The 17792-nt window shown below is 39.7% G+C and overlaps 1 long non-coding RNA gene across 2 annotated transcripts; it reads left to right on the top strand.

Annotated features, from left to right (window-relative positions):
- The first annotated feature begins 14151 nt into the window (after nt 1–14151).
- On the top strand, nt 14152–17329 carry LOC126871200 (uncharacterized). Of its 2 annotated transcripts, XR_007691557.1 has the most exons (4): nt 14156–15016; nt 15441–15511; nt 16357–16499; nt 16594–17329. It is a non-coding gene; the product is annotated as an uncharacterized LOC126871200 (long non-coding RNA). The 2 variants fall into 2 exon arrangements; XR_007691558.1 differs by having other exon boundaries at nt 14152–15016; nt 16357–17329.
- Nucleotides 17330–17792: the final 463 nt, after the last annotated feature.

Below are 17792 nucleotides of genomic sequence, written 5' to 3'. Positions count from 1 at the left end.
GATTACCATTTGCTTGTGTCTTTTGTTTTTCTTTTCCTTATCTGTTTTAGTCGATCAAGTATCAACTGCCTATTTATCTTTTTCGTTCTTTCATTCTCCTTTTGTGTTTATTTCTTATTTAAATCGTTTTAAAGCGTTTCTTCCCACCAAGTCATCGTCCCTGTCTTATCGATCCCCCGAAGTCACGCCAAATATTCGCATATTACGCATATTATAATATATAGATACCTATCTTATATTAAAAAGAACAACATATACGTACGCTCATTATTAATCGCTATTTTTTACCATGATGATAAAACGAGAAACGGGATTCTCTCTGAGCGTGTCGGAAACACTCGGAAGAAAGGAACTCGATGTTCCGGTACGACGCAATAAATGTAGCATGATAAGCGTCACGGACGAGGAAGGTTCGGTTTACGTTGTCGCTTGTCACAATCGCCAAAGCTGTCGGATTAGCTCTGGAAAATTGGGGAAAAGAGGGAGAAAGTCTCGCGCTGCTCGAGATACCAGCGAACGAATCGCAATTTTTCCTTGTACATAACGCACGTTTCTTCGAGCTACTATTCACCTGATCAGCGCAAGCGTGATCGCGTCTCTCCTTTTGTTTCCATTCGAAAATGAACATTGATGAGGTAACAAGCATCGTCTGTTTCTCCTTATTCATCATCCCCGCATCTAGCAATTAAATCGCACCTAGGAACCTTTTATATGCACATGCCTCATACTGAAAAGAAATGAAAAGATGGATCACAGGAATTAGAGACGTAGACGTTTGAGCGATCTGAAAAGTGAACAGTCGAAAGGAGAAAATTATCGTGCTTCGTGGCAGAAGTGATATTTTGTTCCCGATGCTGCCTTATAATCGATTACTTCGTTTCGTTCGTGACGTATAAGATGCGTTCTTCGTGATTAATCGATCAAGAGATTAATTGGTCAGAGGAGAGAAAAAAGGGAAAGAAACGAAGCGTCCGCGAGAACGCGTGCGAGCATCTGCTTCCATGTAGCAATTTGTCGTGCCTTCTGTCGTGACTGCTTTCGACGATTCACACTTATTTTTATATTTTTCGTCCTCACCCCTCGACTTCCCTCGTTTCCATCAACCCCCCCCCCCCCCCCAGCCTCACTCCTCACCAGCTTCGAAATATTATAAATCACGATCGTTCGACGATCCTTGAGAATATCTTCATCCCATCGAACTGTCATAAAATGCTGAAGTAAAATGAAAAATCTCTTCGCTATCTCGTATGATAATTACCGTATTCTAATATAAATATATATATATACATATGGTATACATATAGCATAACTTATAACTTTGTACTTTTCCTGTAGATACGACATAATACTGTCACGTCTAATTTAAACAATAAAATTTACGTTATTAAACAATGTGGTTTCTCGCCATGCAGTTCCTTCCTTTTCGCTTGATTACGACTGTAACGCGGTATCTCGCGTAAGAATCATTTGAAACATTTAACCGTTCAGGGTGTACTATGGCGTAGAATCTTATCTGTAGACAAAACGTATTAAACAATGCACAATTACAAACTTATAAATGTGTCGACGACAGGAAGATAATCTCAGATTTCGAACATAAAAATATCTACGATATTTTTTTCAATGGAGAGCGAAACGTAGTATAAGGCTTAAGCAATTCAGATTAATGCAAAAAGGGTTGGAACCGAAATCTACAAGGTTAAAAACACATTATCGATCGTTTGAGCGTAAAAGAAGAACTTCACTGAATAAATTCCTTGGTCGGTGCGATCAAAGAACCATGAAGAAAGTTAATCGACCATCAGCCTTCCGGGATTTCCAGTAATAGACGCAATTAGCCCGGTAAAACCGATCACATCGAGTGTTGAGAGGGTGCCAGGTACCTGGATCGTCGTCTTTTTGAAAATTTCCCATAATCACCGGGCAATCATGTAATCTTCCACCCGCGCGCGTTCTACGCGGTCAAATCCATGCCAAAATAACCATTGCTACACCACAAGATTCTCTGAACCGACGCTCTAGTTTACGAAACTTCAAACGGATCCACGGCAGGGGATCTCGATTTACCCTCATTACACCCTCGAGCTGTGGAACCAGCAATTTCGCAAAAATGAAATTCATAACCCAGCAAAAAATTAAAACGAGCCACCTTTATAGGTAAACGCTTCAGTGAACAAGTTTAGATTATTAGAAATTCAGTAAAAAGGATTTCAACAATGGAAATATCCTTGGGAATATTACATGAAATTTCTGTAAACTTGAAAGTTATTAAACTTTTCAGGATATAGTTTCTAATATGCAATCTTTGTTTAGATCTTAAGAACTAAAGAAAGTGTGAAGAATCCATCCGTGAATATCGTTATAAAAATTCTATCCATTATGTGCGTGTAGTGAGATTGTACTTTTTCTTCTTTCGTTTATATTTGCTCCAGTTCTTGACAATCGCATTCATAAATGTTGATATTTGTACTGTTGTTATTAATTTACACTATTAAATATTAATTTATTACATTATTACATTATTATTATTATTAATTATACATTATTAATTTATTTGGTTCCATGCATAGTGTAGACGACTCTTCGAGTCTCGATTCTCAAAATTTCCTATTTAATTCGAAACTTTGTTCGTTAAAGTTCAGACCACATAATCATAGAACCATCATTTCTTATTTGATTGGTCGAAACTTTCTTCGCTAAAGTTCAAGCCACATAATCGTAGAGGCAATATTTCTTATTCGATCAGTCGAAACTTTCTTCGCTAAAGTTCAGACCACAAAACTGTTAAAGCAATATAATTATGAATTCGTTACTTTCTCACAATATACGCTTACAGATAGCTCCTACAAACTTTTGCAATAGATTTCAGATCTACCTGCAGCACGATCACAAAAGTCAGACCAGTCGATCGTTCACCCAATAATCTATGTCAATTACGACAGTTCGTTCGAGACCAGCTGGTGTCTTAATACTCATGAATCAGGCCAGGTCTTCGATAGTGCCGGAGGACAAACACACTCGGGGTACAGACCCACCCACGAAATTCTTAGGCGGCGGCATCCGTCGATTCGACGAACTCGCCTCTGTCGGTTCGCGGTTCACAAATATCCTCGAAATCCTCACCGCGGGCCAGGCACCCTAATTGCCGGGGCGCCAATGGATACGCGGTCTGTTGGTCCCCGAGGACAGAGACCGTTTCCTTTCTTGTTCGAGCACCACCTACGATCGGAATTCCATCCTCTGGCTGGGCCATACCGCGTCCACAACGTTGCACAGGCTTCAGGAATGCCCCCGGAGCTGCGACGATCCTGTAATGTTACGTTTTAGACAGACGAGAGCGACACAGACGAGGTCTGTGCACCTCGAGCATCCTCCGGCCGTGTAATTCGTGGATTGACGCTGAATGTCGACCGCCGTGATGATTTCTGCAGAACCCTGCAGGTCTTGGAAATTGTTCAACGTAGGCAGTCGTATAGTTGACGTGACTTTGCTACGATTGGATTGAGCGAAGTTTAAATAAAGTAGATCAGACGATAATTATAAGGTAATTAGGAGTTTGAAATATCAATTTGAGCGGTATGAGAGTCCTACGGTGTTAACGTGCTACTTTCGCATAAGCAAGCTTCGGACGTACTTGTGAGAGTCTACGATTTTTGACCAACGTCGTCTAATTCTCTTCGAAGGCACAAATTTAAAACTCGTCATGCGTAAATTATTCCACTAAAGAATCTAAGAGAGTAATGGAGCGAAGACTGGGAGACTTTAGAAGAGAATAACGGAGGGAGTAATTGGCACGTGCCGCGAAATGTTCCATCGGTGGTAAAATTTTCGAGACGAGACACGTTCAATTTCCGATATGTAATAACAATAATCAACCGGTCACGGTTCCGGGAAGAGTCGTTGCGTTCTGTTTGGCTAATAGAGTCTCGCGATTAAAAGAATCGAGGGAGGAGAGCGATTCGAAGGATCGGAAAGCGTAAACAAAATTACGGAACAGCAGACGATCCTCCTTGCCTGTCGATCATGACGCAAACATCGTTTCAGCGTGTTTTAATAGAAGAGGACGCGCGATGCATTAGGCTAATCGCGCCGTTAAATAATTCATCGGGCGCGAGGCATCCAAATTAATAACGTATTACAGAAATCGCCTCCAATTCGGCTCGAATGCGGGCATTGCTTTGTATACTCTATCATTTCCGCAGTGGTTCTCCATTTAACTTGGGCGTTCCTTTTAATATATTGTTGCAGTTTTTTTTTTAAATCGTAATGATGCCCATCGTTGATGTTTAGGGAAGATTGGACCGTATAATCGTTATTTATTATTATCGCTAGTAATTTGTAGAAGTAAATCCTTGTGAGGTTTTTTGTTCAATATAGATACATAAATCCTTATTTCTGGTTATGTAAATTCTCACACATTCTTGTAACATATACTTCTATTCAACAAGAAAATTACGTTAGCGTTTTAAAAAATCGAACAAGTTTTTAAAGGCTGCACCGAACACGAAGTCATACCATTTTCACGAACATTACCATTCTTAACCCAGATATTCATAAATTCTTTTTTTATAACGATTTTCAAGATAAATTGCATTCTTCGTTTAAGGTTTAGATTAAATATAATCAATAATTAATGTATTATTATTGCACGCCTGTTTATTATTCCGATCGTTTAAATAGATGAATAATGTTAAATGTGAACAATACTACTAAGAATAAGCGTGAGATTTTGCGATCATCCCTCTGAAGGGATAACAAAAACGTCTGGCTTAAGTCTTCGATACTTCATATTATTTAGGTCTTCGTTCGTCTCTTTCAACACTCGTCAGAACAAACGTTGGGAAGACATGCATGCGCACCGCTGATAGTGGTGATCGCATTCAAATGAGGAAAGGGACGAGGCAAAACGAGAAGAAGACTTCGAAAAAACAGAGAGAAAGATGAGCGCGTGTAATCATTCTCAGAAGGGCGAGTCCGCTGGGGCCGGGGGATGATGACGATAATAATAATTTGAATCGTGGCCACTTAGCATACGTGTAATTTGCCGCTTAAGATGATTTCGTCGACGTTCGTCCGCGTCCTCCTTTGCTTCTCTGTCCCGGCACCGCAGTTAAACGACGAAACCAGAAATTCATAATCACCGGGGGTCGAAGCCGGGGGCGCCACACCAGAGACACGATCATCTGCCCGAGAATGAAATGCGAGGGAAAACGCCACTGCCGATTGTGCGCTCGACGTAGACGAACGTTCAGCGACCGCGGGGGATTTCAACGACCGCAACAGCCATACGCTTTTTCGTCATTCGCTCTTATTACGCTTCTTCCATTCCTTGCGACGATTATCTTCTTTCCTTCAGACATATCGTACTGAGTTTTTAACGAAATAGGAACGTTGTCTCATCTGTTTCGTAGCGTGATTTTGTATTGCTCTTTGAAAAACTCTCTATTATTTCTAATAGCTTTCATCATCAGATACATTCTTTAGTTTGTCACGTTGCATTTCAAGTATTATGTAAAATAAATCAAAATGTCCTTTGGGTGATTTTAATAAGGAATTAAATAAATTACGTTTTCCCTTGTTCTATTATACTGTATCTTTTTGTGTGCTCGTAATTTGCGACAGTTATCATTGAACATTTCAAAGCTTTTTTCACATCTATTTGTTTCTTTGTTTTTTTTTTTTCTAGGAATTAATCTTAAATTAAGATCTATTACAAAGCGATTAGAGCATCGAATACTATAATGAGAGGTAGATACTATAATTAAATTTAGTTCGTAAAAGAGTAAATTTGTTCAAAAGGTAGGTGCCTGTTTATAGAAGCTCATTTGGCCCATTAGAAATTCTAGATTCGCCTTTAAACTCGCTATTAACTGAAAACTGACAAAAAACGGAAATCACCGCCGAAAGAATGTAATTACCTGTAATATAATACGGCGAAACACGTATAATTTCGCGTGATGGCTCGTTCGTCGCACCTATTCAAATCACCACGCGCCAGGATTTCCGCGAAAAACGAATTTCTTTGTCTTTAAACACGGTGATTAAGAACGCGAAGCAAGAGCGTCGCGTGACGAGGAACGATAAACAGATGGTCGTGCAGACCAAAAGACGAAACAGTACGGAATTTAATGGGCAAGAAAAAAAAGAAACGGCTGATTACGGGTCGAGATTATTATAGGTATTTTTGTAAAAGTATTTGCATGAATTTACGACGAATGACCATCACGGTGTTAATTTACCTCTGCTCGTACAGCGTCGTCACGAAATGAAGCGACAATCAGCAAAAAAGGGTGCTGAAACTGGTTAGAAAATAACAGCAATGAACGATAATTATCAACGCATAAAAATTAATTATTTCTTGATTATGGAAAAACGGAAGAAGATTATCTTTTGATAGACTTTAGTAGAGCGAATAACCATCACGGTGTTAATTTACCTCTGTTCGTGCAGCGTCGTCCCGAAATGAAACGAGGAACGGCAAAAAGGGGTGCTGAAACTGGTTAGAAAATAACAGTAATGAACGATAATTATCAACTCATAAAAATTAATTATTTCGTGACTTTAGTAGAGCGAATGATTCATAGAATAAGACCTGGGTTCAATAAAAATTATAACTAATAATACTCGCTCCAACACTTATTTACGAAGAATAGCGAGAAAATCCGGGAAAAGACTATACATTTCCATTTAAAATAACAATACAATTGTTAAATGAACATTCATCTATGTATTTGAAAAAAAATATATGACTCTACACGCGTAATAATTTCTACATCATTTATTATCTTCCTCCAACATTCCATTTCAATTACATTGGAAGAATGCACTGTAACTTGAAACAATTGAGTATGTAGTTCATCCTGAACGTGCATGTGTATCTAATAGGCGGATAATATAGATTAATATGCACGTCGACTAAAGAAAATACTTGACGCAATACGACGTATGTATTCACAAACAGTAATTACCCATAAGAACTGTCCATTTTCTAACTATAAACTTTTCATATTCCAACGTCTATCACGTATAAAAGTAATTTAAAAAAAAAAAAAATACTAATCGTTTTCCTAATCGTTCAGAACTATGTACTTACAAAAAAAGACGCTATTACGATTATCGTTGCTTGGAATTAAAAACACTCGTCATTGTGTGCCAGGCGCGATCACAGCGCGGTTACGAGGGGCAATCTTCGCGTCGCAATTAATCAAGGTCGATCACGGTGATTCCCGCGGCCATAGCCACAGGGCGAGGGTGGCACCGCGCCATAACTCTCCGTAATAGCTAATATCTCACAGGAGTCGTACAAACGCGAATCGGTTACTAGTTACTACTTGCATGAGCTCGCGTGATTTATCGCCGCGGGCTTGGCATGCGGAGGCGGCGAGAAAAGGATTCGTCTCGACTAAACGTTCAGCAAAAAAGGATCGACTAACATAGTGGAAGAAGCAGAGAGTAGGAAAGAAGGGTAGGGCCCATCGCGAACGAGAGGGATGAAGAAGCAGGAGTGTGAATCCTCTCGTATGTTCTATCGTGGCCAATTAAGGGTCGGTTTTAATCGTTCGCCGTCTAATTGCCGACCCATTACGTTGTCTCTCGAGGGTAAATACGTCGGACTAAATACCCCCGTCAGCGGAAAGAATCCGAGCCCTCGGAAATCATCAGCGTGTAAACACTGACTGCGAGCGTCTTCCCATCGGGGATCGGCGAGTTGTTAGCCGCCCTTGTCCGCGCGATGCGATGTTATTAATGAAATTTATGCGTTTGCCATGCAGTTACGTGACTGCTCTTGTGCCTGCTGTTAGAGGAAACAAAGATCTATACATGTACGGAATAATTTGTCACTGTTTTGTATTTTGCAGAAGAAGAAGAAGAAAATGTCATATTCCATTAATACGTTCTGTCATTCGCTGATGATCACTGGGTCATTCCCATATTATATTATATGCTATATCGTATAAAAGAAAAATCTATAATTCACGATATTATTAATTGATGTATCGGCGCGCAAGGTTACCACTTGCCACAGTGGTACATAGGCTGGTAAAGTGCAACCTGGATGACAAATTGAATACAATTGGTGTATGGTACTATAGAACAATTCAGAAAGATACGAATAATAGAATCGAAAGGTTTCTTCCGATAATATTAAAACGTGACGAATACACTAGTTATACGCACCATGGGTACTATGGTCTCATCTCTAATCCACGGTCATTGGTGTTCTCCGTTCGAACCGGTCGTTCTTAATAACCACCCTCGCAGATGGCCTAAGGATCAGAGCTGCGACCTACAATCACGCCATAGACAACTCGCAGCGACTCGATCATTATCACAGCCAATAATCACCGGGACGTATCCCGTTAAGTGCCCCCCTCTGTTCTAAAGTCCTTTTTTTTTTCATGGAGCCGCCACGCTCCTATTTCTCTCGCTCCTTTCCATTTGACCGTCCCCGAACCTCTGCTTTATCTCTCTGTTATTTGGCCGAGCGACCAACGATAATCAGTGTGTTCGAGTTCGCTCTTGGATGGACGGCATCACTAATTCGGTCCAATTACGCGGAACGATTATAAAGATTTAATTGTTCGACGCGACGAATCCCCTGCAGCGAATGACGCCCCCTGTCTGCGAGGGAGGAAAAGGAATTCGAAAGCTAAGTGGACTGTGCGAAGAAAGTTAAGGAAGATTCGTACTTTTTGTACATTTGAGAAGTTCATTTCTCAATCGTATTTTTACCATTTAGAAGAACCTGTTGAAAGATCGGGGTTATTCTTATTTTCCATTTGTAACAAATGCAAACCTAATTTCAATAGAAGCGAATCAAGTTGCAATATTTGCCTTGCAGTTACTATAAAATTATGTAAGATTTAGAATATAGTCCTAAAAGGGCTTGGACTAACACAAAGAAATCATCTGGAGTGATATATACTCGATAGAATTCATGAAAAATCTTACTAACCATTTCTCTTACCAAAATACAATGTTTGACCTGTCCAACTTCTAAAACGCGAATTATTCTTCTTCTCCCTTTAACCATAGCCGAAGAGTTCCACAGTCGCAATTAACTAGATCAATGAGGGAAAGTAGAGAAGAATAGCGTGGACGAAAACATTCAATATGAAGTCATCAAGTTGCGAAACCGCTGTATCACTTTGTTGCCATCTGCGAAACTTCATTTTTCTTCTGCCAAATGGTAAGATATGTATATATCGAGTTGTAACTTAAATTCGTCCCATTTTTATATCTATCACAATACACACGCATTATACAATATATAAACAAGACGAATTTATATTGTAACTTAATATTCATGCAACCATTCACTTCCTTCGCTCCCAATGAAACTCGCAAACTCAAGAACAAGCATTGCCAATAAACTTACATTTCTCCTAACTCCAATTTAATCCAGCGACGAGTCAAAGTTCTGTCTGCCTGTTTCCACGTGGGAAACTTCGATTCCACGAGGTCGAAATTAGAGAAATTAGATTCGCCGCAGGATTCTTATCACGCTGGCTCGTACGAATCCAGGAGCTGTCCCTCGGTCCCAGAATCAGATATCTCGCGGTCGAAGATTCACGCAGGGGGTCGGTCTGGCCTGCGGGAGGATCGTCTTGTCCGGAATCTCGTCCGGTCGTCGCAGCCGCTGAGGACGTTCTTTCGCGGCGGGACACCGCGTCCACGCGGGGCCAGTCGTTTATAATCAGGATCGGCCGGCGTGTCCTTTTTCGCGTCTCCTCCCGCGGCTTAGGAATCTCCTTCCTTTCCCGGCATCCCGCTGCTTCCGTGACCGCTGCGTATCTCTCGTCGCGGACCCGGCAGTAACCTCTAATTAAAATTAACGATAATAAGGACGCTAGGTAGCCGACCACCATAACCCCCTCGAGCGCGGCTACTGTCAATTAAACCATGACCATGTCCTACTCGGCTACGTTTCGTTTCTTTTTTCCGAGCGGGATCAGTTTGAAGAGAGTGGTTCAATGTGAGTGGTTGAATGACACAGATTTGATAGGAAGTAGAGACAGTTGTATGCATTTTGTTATACCGTGAATGTGGAAGAAGTGGAGAGAAGTAAAAAGTGGATGTTGCGTTCTCGAAAGAGTGTTACAGAGTAAGAGCAAAATAGAGAGAGTGTGTTATAAAATAATGTAGAACTAGATGTGGTAAAATAGGGAAACTAGTTATATGCATCTTGTTGCATAATTGCACATATCGAGACCTACACTTTACGATCTTTGTATTCCAAGTGTTCCTTTTTCTAAAATTTTCCTATTAAGTAGTATCCTGTCTAAACAACCAATTACTTTGAAACACTATTTACATTTCAGACAAAAAGACGTCACGAAATGTAATTACCTACTTTTTACCTAGTTTGCCCTCATATAGGTTTACCCTCATGTTCACCAAGTTTCTCTTCACATTATACTTTCTTTTACATTTTATACTAATCTAACGTATCTGGTTTTAAAAACTCGTTGCCGAGCCGCGATAGTTGCCGATCAAAGTGACAGTGTGATTTAAAACGGTAGCTAATATCACATATAAGATGACAAGCAGAGCAAGTTTACAAGTAACGAGTTATCTTCGTTAACCTCGACAACAGAAAGCCCACGACGTTTTAATGTTAAGCGTTACCACTGTCCTGTAAATCTGAAGCGCGTAAGACTAACAGTAAGAGGAGGCTCGTTCCGCTCAAATTATTCATCACAGCTGAAGATTATCAATTAAGGATTGCCCAGCGAATCGATCAGATTCGCTTGAACGCGATAAATTCTGAACGCCGGGAAAGCGCAAGGTAGCATCGCTGCACGTAGGCTTGTAATTAATGACAGGTGTCTGGCACGCTTTAACAAGCGAAGAGACCGAAAACGCCTCGCCTCTTTCACTTTATTTCCCTTTTCTCTACTGGATAACGCCTGCTATGTCGATACCAGACTCTTAACGTGTCGTAACCTATGCACGAGCAGAAACGAGCCATTTTGTTCCCAATAAAAATTCTAGCCGTGGCTAAACGCACAAGGCGCGGTCTTGTCTTCGAACGTGTATTATCGCCTCGTCTAATAAACTAATAAATTCCGCGGTTGAACGCAGACGAGTTCCGAGCAAACGGCGATCCATTTTATGACGTGCGCGTTCCTCTGCCATGCCAGGTACCAGCCACGGATATAAACGTAAAATCGGACTGCCGCGCCGCATAATTGGGCGAAGGAGCCAGATGAAAGTGTTTTATTTCCGATAAAAAGAGCTACGAGGATTCCGATCGTTGGAATTCGTTTAAGAACGTTTGTGCTTCTTCGTTTAAGAGCGTCGCTTAACGTTCGTCGAGTTCTTCCGCGAGTTTCAATTTTGTGAAGCAAAGATTTTGAAGGAAAATTTATGTAACAGGTAGAATGACAGTAAATGAATTATTTCTCAAGTTACGTATGGAATATAGTTTTAATCTTTTTCTCCTTTTTCTTTTTTCTTTTGGAATGTGATTTGATAATGTGGGAACTCTAGAGATTCCTATTGGATTAGATTTTATTTCTATACATAATTCTTTATTTAATTGGTAAGGGAGATTTTCTGTTTTATTTACGATTTATTCTATCTCCAAGGATATCTTGTATGATTTCAAAATTATCGATCTCCGCTCAAACACGTAACGCTAGTAACAAGTTTAGTTGCTGTTCGTTTTCTCTTAAAGTAGGAGATTAAGGAACTGATAGCGGGTAATTTGTTCCCTAAATGTTTGGGAGTATCTATCCATTATCAGATTAAATTCCTCTTTCTGAAAACTATTTATGATAATTTTTATCTACCAGAAGAATCTCCATTTATTTTATTTCGTCTATACGAAACATCGTTTATGAAATCGTTGATCGGTGGTACCGCGTAGCGGCAACAACTTGAAACTGGACGCAACAGGTGCATTAAGGTCGAAGAGGGACCTAAAAGAGAATAAAGAAAGTAATATAATGAACGAATGTTTTACCTACTATTTTCCTCGCCAATTATCTCATACAATTTTCATTAATTCTCGAGAATATACAACTGTCGTATCGTATACCAAGATGGTTCTTACTCGACAGAATTATTTTCCAGAGACACCGAAGGACGAGTAAAAAATTTGCTGACGTCGAAAAAAAAGAATGGGGAAAAAAGCACATTATAGACATGACAGAATGAAGTTCGCAACGTGAGATCGCAGAAAATTCAGAGTTGCCAAGAGGGTGAGATACGAGAACAGCAAAATACGATGATGGGTAGTTTCAGGTTGTTGCCATACAATGGTTTAGCATAATTGCGGGATTATTTTCGCTGGACGACCTGTGTGGTCAGGCGGGCAATTAATCGGTTCCCCATAAACAACGTTAAGAGTCTCAACGCTCTACTCCTTTATCCCCTTGACTTGTTGTCGATAATTAAAATCAAAACAGAGCTCGTACGAGGTGTTTAAAAAGCTTCGAACTAGCGCTCTTTAAATTTCTCTACTTTTTTCCCTTTGTTCGCAGTTCGGAAAACAATTTAACCGCGTTAAGTCTATCGACCGTACTGATCTTGAAGGTAGAAGGGGAAAAAAGGAAGGTGGTTGACTTATGAAAACGATGACTCGTGTTATCGAACATCGGAGAACTGGTTGCGTCGCAAAAGAGAAAAGCAAGCGAGGTTTACGTGTGTTCGGCTAATATTCGAGCTGCTCGCGTGAAAAAGCCGACGTGTCGCGTGGAAGAGAAAAAGCCAACCCGTGCCAGCCACTCGCGTTTATATTTCTCAGCTGAAATATCGAATTATCACGGAAACCTAGTTCATTTCGCCTGACACTTGGGTGGAAAACGCCACTCCTATTGCGTCTATAGGTCTAACAGAGTTTCTCATATTGGCTACTAGCAATATCGCTTCATATTATTCTACTTTCTGAGAATTTATCAATTTTAGTGATGAAATACACGATTATGTGAGTAATTGTTTAAAATTATATTTATTAAATTAAATAAATATTTTATTATATTTTTTACGACTCGTTAATATCATATTGAGCGTGTATTATATTTGACGACGATGACATAATACTTACATTCTTATGAAAGATGGAAAGAACAACCATTGTAACGATTTATTTTATTTTAAAGTTTATTTCAAAGTGGCTTCAACGAGATTCTGTTGAAGGTTCTTAATCCTCATCCATCCTTTGCTTTCCTAAAGTAATTTGTTTCTTAAAATCAAACCTAATGATAGAAGCATCAATATGACGAGAAGACAAATAGTTGTACATAAATTTGAATTTCCTCCTTTCATTAAAACTATTGTTAGAAAAATGAGACTTTTTTGTGTTCGGACATAAGATTATCGGCATCGTTCAACGATCATGCAGCGAAGTACAAGCCATACTGTTGTTTTATATTTATCATGTCTTAGATCAAGATAAGTTACGAACGAGGGGTGAGAAAACAAAAGTGATGCAAGGTGCGTCGGTACAGAAAAGCAAAGGTCACGTCGAAATTGCAAAATTTGTTTTTAAAATAAATTAACCGGAGATAATGTCTAATCGAGCAAATGGAATTTTGTCTGGGGACTTCCAGGAGCTGTAATGTTTGCGCACAGTCATGGGCAGACCTCTTAAATTCAATTAAGCGACCCTCGAAACCAGTGGAACCCGATCTCGGATCACCAGTCATCTTCCAGCTGTTTCGCATTTGCATTCGCCACGCGGTTATGAAGTGCGAATGAGGCTATCCCGGAACGGAGCCGAAAATTTCGTACAACGTCGAATACACCGAGATTCTGAATTATTAATCAAAGATTAAGTGTGAGAATTACGATCTATCAAAATCCATTTAACATTTTTTACATGACTCGGCTGGAAATTAAGAATCATTTTTGATACTCGATTCCTTTTAGCTCAATTAAGCGAAACATCCAGCATACGTATCTTAATTTCAATTTTATTTCTCGTCGTACGTATCGCACACCTTTAGCTGTATTTCTATAAATATCAATTTCATAAATTTCATCATGAAACGTTTCGCCATCACGAGATAGACCTGTAGTCATGATAAATATATAAATTAAATCTATATATAAAAATCTATAAATTAGAATCTATAAGTTAACAATTGCAATAGGAAGATTCGCGTTAATTTTCAAACGACGTGCAGAAAAGAGGACTCTAATGTCTTACAGAAAAATTATTGTCTGTAGATCCACAAACTTTGTAGATTTATTAAGTAGGTGTAAATTGCTATTTAAACCTTTTCTACTTTAGACATAAAACATCCAAGTGTATCTTCATTCATCTTGTCCTACAAAAATCAACTAATCTCACGAATACAAAACGCTTAAATCTAAATAAAGGATAATTAATAAAGTTAATGAAAAATATGAAATCGAAAACTGAATCTTTTAAATTTTGAAACTCCGAATTCTTTATCACTTGCACCTTAAATTGTTTCCATAAGAGAGCATTTAACATAAAGGTAGTCGGAAAAGCCGAAACTTCGAACACTTTAACTACTTCCATCACTCCAATCAGATTTCTTCCGTTTCCTTTTCAATAATACCCTTCCCGTAGCTACTTTGTACTATGCTTCAGTTTTCATTGACACTCGAGGAACGCGCTACACATTCTCAACGTTCATCCTATCAATCAGCTTCGATTTTCCTCTTTAATATTTCCGCCAGCGACTACGCACAGATGGTGAGACAGATAGCTTACGAGCAACAGGTTGTTGAACGTGAACAGTCCCGTTTCGATTCGACTAGCAGTAGTCATAGCAAGGCCGACCAGCGCAGCACGACGCGGCGCAGCGCGGCGCCGAGAAGCGCTTATTAGAAAGTCCCAATGCGCCACCGGTATGCGATTGTTCGCCACGATTGTGTCTTATTTAGATTCCTGCCGCATTCTCGTGTTCCCCGTGGTCGTCTCTGTCGTTGTTGGACCGCGCCCGCGCTACTCTTTTCGTTGTGGCGACAGCGAGCTTTTTTCGTGACGCAGCTCGATCGTAACCGAGATCGGTTGCTACTGTTCGATCTCAAAGTCCAGGTACTTCCGTTGATCTACTACTGGACTCGAATACAATATAGTTTTCCATTGTTCGATCGACCACAACATTCCTGTTTGGCACGCGCCTACCTACAGTGTATGCGGCAAGGATTCGTACTTTTGATTTAGTTTAGATCTTGATCGAGTGATCGAGTGAGTGAACGTCGCAAGTGGACGTTGAAATTGAATTTATAGAACGATGTCCTTTTTAGGCTACCTATATAGATTTTTGAGCATGGAACTTTATTTTCTCGCGGGAACATGATATTGAATTATTTGTTAATTAATAAATAAAGATTCCATTAATAAAACCTCTCGTTATAATTGACAGGTAACGATAGCACAGAGTTTAATATTCCCTGTTCTTTAGTCTTTTATTCTCCCATTCAATGCCTCTTCATTTGGACTTCTTTTTCTTTGCTAGTGGCGGACTCCTCAGTAAGGCTCTCACCTAGCAGACCTATACCTTAGACACAACGAGAGAAGACAGAAAGAGTGAGTGTTTCGTCCAAGGCTGCTAGTGACTTCTTTTTCTTTGTAATTCCTATTACTACAAATTTACATACTTACATCCTTGTTTGTTCTCTTTTGATTTACACAATTATACGTAGACAGATATCGTGCCGCAGTCTCCCGTCATAGTTTTAGATAACTCTCAATAATTTAGGTACCGTTTCTTTAGTTGTATTTACAAAAATTTGAATTTTCATAGACATCCACAGTTCGCTTATGACACTGCGATACGTTCTTTGTGCAAGTATAATAGAAATAACATCATAAACCTCGCGGAGAATTCTCGTCAAAGCTAAACTTCACCGACATTAATTTACCAACACTAATCTACAGCCCTTCCCTAACATTCACCCTCATCTGGAAGCCTAACTTTTACAGAACCTTAAATTCGATATTCGTCATCTCCACTTCGACATTGTACGTCTCACAAAACTTCAAGTACCTACAAACAAGATTTACGAAGAAACGTCTCTGCATGAGTAGCTTCCAACGCATACTATTTTTTTTTTTCTCCCTGCCGGCTTATTATATCGGCGATGATGGAGTGCCAGCCGGGTTACCTAATGCTGGCACAATGGCGACAACGGCGCGTTCCATGCGCTGCGCATAAATCTCCGAACAACGGGCGTATGTGTGCCGCGTACGCTTACGGACGTCGGCGTTATCTGACGATGTATCGCGGCACCGCTCGCTAAATATGTTATAAATCCTCCGGTGAAACATTAGGGAATGCTTTGAATGCGCCTAATGCCGGACATTGACTTTTCCTCGCGCCAGGTCCAGCCTAGACGCCAACAAAGCTCACCCCTCTTTTTCCTGTTGCTTAGGAAACTCCAACACGCGGAGATTCCGATCGACACGCCTGGTATTTCCGGTTGAGGTGTATCTCAAGATCGGTGCGACAAACCGATTCTTCGTTGAACACGGTAGCAAAAATCAGGATGACTTCAAATACAGCGTATAGAAAAAGGTAAACGGTGGAACGAATTTCTGAATGCAATCTGGTTAGTATTGTGAAAGGTATTGATTGTGTATTGAAACGTTCGCTGTTATTTATTTGTTAGCCAGCTATTTACGAGTATTGACGCGGCATTGTCAGCGATCTGGGTCGATTAAATCTATCGGGTTTCTGTGGGCTTTCAGGTTATTCAAAACGGTAGGCGATGCGAGATAAATAATGTAGTCACCTACCCGTAAAGTAGTCACTGGGGAAATGTTCTTTCTCGTTTTTAGAATAGAAACTTTCTACGTTTCATGCGATATTTTAATGTTTCGATCTAAATTAATTTGAGAAGTTAATACGAAGATTACCCATGGTTAAAATACTCAAAAAAATCAAAATCTACATGAAAATATGTAATACATAATGGAGAGAAAAAATAAATCCTCGCTTCATATACTGCATTAAATTTCCAAAAACTTTATTTAATTTCTATTCGTATCTCTAAAAATGCACCGTTATTTACCTGCAAAATTTCTGCAAAGAATTTTTAATTGCTTATTTTAACTCTGGTAGTAACGTTGGTCCTAGCGTCAAGGATCCTCCCCTAAAAATTGTCGAATGAACACGCGCCACCATAAGCTGTTTCGTGAATATAATGGGTAGTAAATTACCGTTTTCTTAGGTTCGCTGCGTACGACGGAATATTGTTTGCGATGGTAATTGTAATGTTTCCCGGATCTCATTTGCTGGCTTTCAGCCGCTAATATACGGCGGTTTCGTAGCACGGGGCAGCGGTCCGGTCATAACTCACTGAAACGCAACAACAAACAGTTCATCTAGACTGGTGGTCGCGTGGGTGCCGCAAACGTTTCACTTTGGTCGATCTCTTCGTCTTTCTGCTCTACGTTTTAGCAAATGTTTCCCTCCCTAGACACACCATACGATTATCCGCGATTCACGAGACGTCTTAAGTTGGATTCTCCGCTCTCTCAGGGGGTGAGAAATGTTTCACAGAGACCGCGAAGATTTGCAGTTGACTCGACGAAATATTTCCTAAACAATGTGAGCACATTATTTAGAGTATCTTTCATTTTGTTCCTAGCTGATCTTTATTGAGATTTACAATTTGAAATATGACTTTTGAAAAATATTATTGCAATCTAAATTTGAATTTGAATTTGAATTATTTTTGGAAGATTTTTTATATGCGAGTGCCTGTGCGCGAAGTTCAATAATTTTATTTCGATCGTTCTAGTAAACTTTTATATAATCATAATTCCATATAAATATATTTTTATATACATAGTGAAATAATGACAG

This window comes from Bombus huntii, chromosome 1 (assembly GCF_024542735.1).
Source record: "Bombus huntii isolate Logan2020A chromosome 1, iyBomHunt1.1, whole genome shotgun sequence".
Taxonomy (NCBI): Eukaryota; Metazoa; Arthropoda; class Insecta; order Hymenoptera; family Apidae; genus Bombus; species Bombus huntii.
This window is presented reverse-complemented; position numbering and strand designations above follow the sequence as displayed.